At 49.2% G+C, this 1,017-nt stretch overlaps 1 non-coding gene across 1 annotated transcript; it reads right to left on the bottom strand.

Annotated features, from left to right (window-relative positions):
- Nucleotides 1-719: 719 nt before the first annotated feature.
- Nucleotides 720-792, bottom strand: TRNAG-CCC (transfer RNA glycine (anticodon CCC)). The gene has a single exon. It is a non-coding gene; the product is annotated as a tRNA-Gly (tRNA).
- Between the last annotated feature and the right edge of the window lie 225 nt (nucleotides 793-1,017).

Raw genomic sequence — 1,017 nt, 5'->3', positions numbered from 1 at the left:
GACAGTACAGCGTCCGCCTGCAATGCGGGAGACCTGGGTTCAATCCCTGGGTTGGGAAGATCTCCTGGAGAAGGAAATGGCAACCCACTCCAGTACTCTTGCCTGGAGAATCCCATGCACAGAAGAGCCTGGTAGGCTACAGTGCATGGGGTTGCAAAGAGTTGGACATGACTGAGTGACTTCACTTTTTAGTCCACAACCACAGTTTCACTGCCCAAAGGGCACAAGTGTTAAACCCCAAAGGGTAGCAGGATGCAGTATCCCAAAATATGCGTTTTTGGTGTGAGGCTTATTCTGAGCTGATTGTTTTGAGAAATGGCAGACACAGGCTTCCCAGGGGGCTCAGAGGTAAAAAATCCGCCTGCCAATGCAGGAGATGCAAGAGATGCAGGTTCGATCCCTGGGTTCAGAAGAACCCCTGGAGGAGGAAATGGCAACCCTCTCCAGGATTCTTGCCTGGAGAATCCCATGGACAGAGGAGCCTGGTGGGCTATAGTCCATGGGGTCACAAAGAGTCAGACTGCGCGCACATACACACAAACACAGGAAAAGCCCAGCAAACAGAGTAGAAGTTGCCCTCCTCCTTTCTTAAAATATTTAGATTGCTTAATTTTTTAAATACTTATTTTTATTTTTTTGGCTGCACCAGGCCTTAGTCGCAGCGTGTGGGGTCATTAGTTGCGGCGTGTAAACTCCTAACTGTGTCATGTGGGATCTAGTTCCCTGACCAGGGATTGAACCTGGGGCCCCTGCATTGGGAGCGCAGAGTCTTAGCCACTGGACCACCAGGGAAGTCCCAAAGTTGTCCTTTGGTAAGATAAATCTGCACATCTTAAGGGTGTCTCCATGTATAAGGGGGGGGTCTCCCTCTGCACCAGGAACAGAAGACGGCTGTAAATCACAAGAAACCCTTATCAGTGGCTAAGGCACCATTTAGATCTGCAAGTAAACCTCACCCCTGTTTACCTGCTAACATCCCATGATTGAATCCCCACCTTTCTGTTTTGTCATTAGTTA

Source organism: Bubalus kerabau, chromosome 6, assembly GCF_029407905.1.
Source record: "Bubalus kerabau isolate K-KA32 ecotype Philippines breed swamp buffalo chromosome 6, PCC_UOA_SB_1v2, whole genome shotgun sequence".
Lineage (NCBI taxonomy): Eukaryota > Metazoa > Chordata > Mammalia > Artiodactyla > Bovidae > Bubalus > Bubalus kerabau.
The sequence above is the reverse complement of the archived record's forward strand: the minus strand, read 5'-3'. Positions and strand labels throughout refer to the sequence as shown.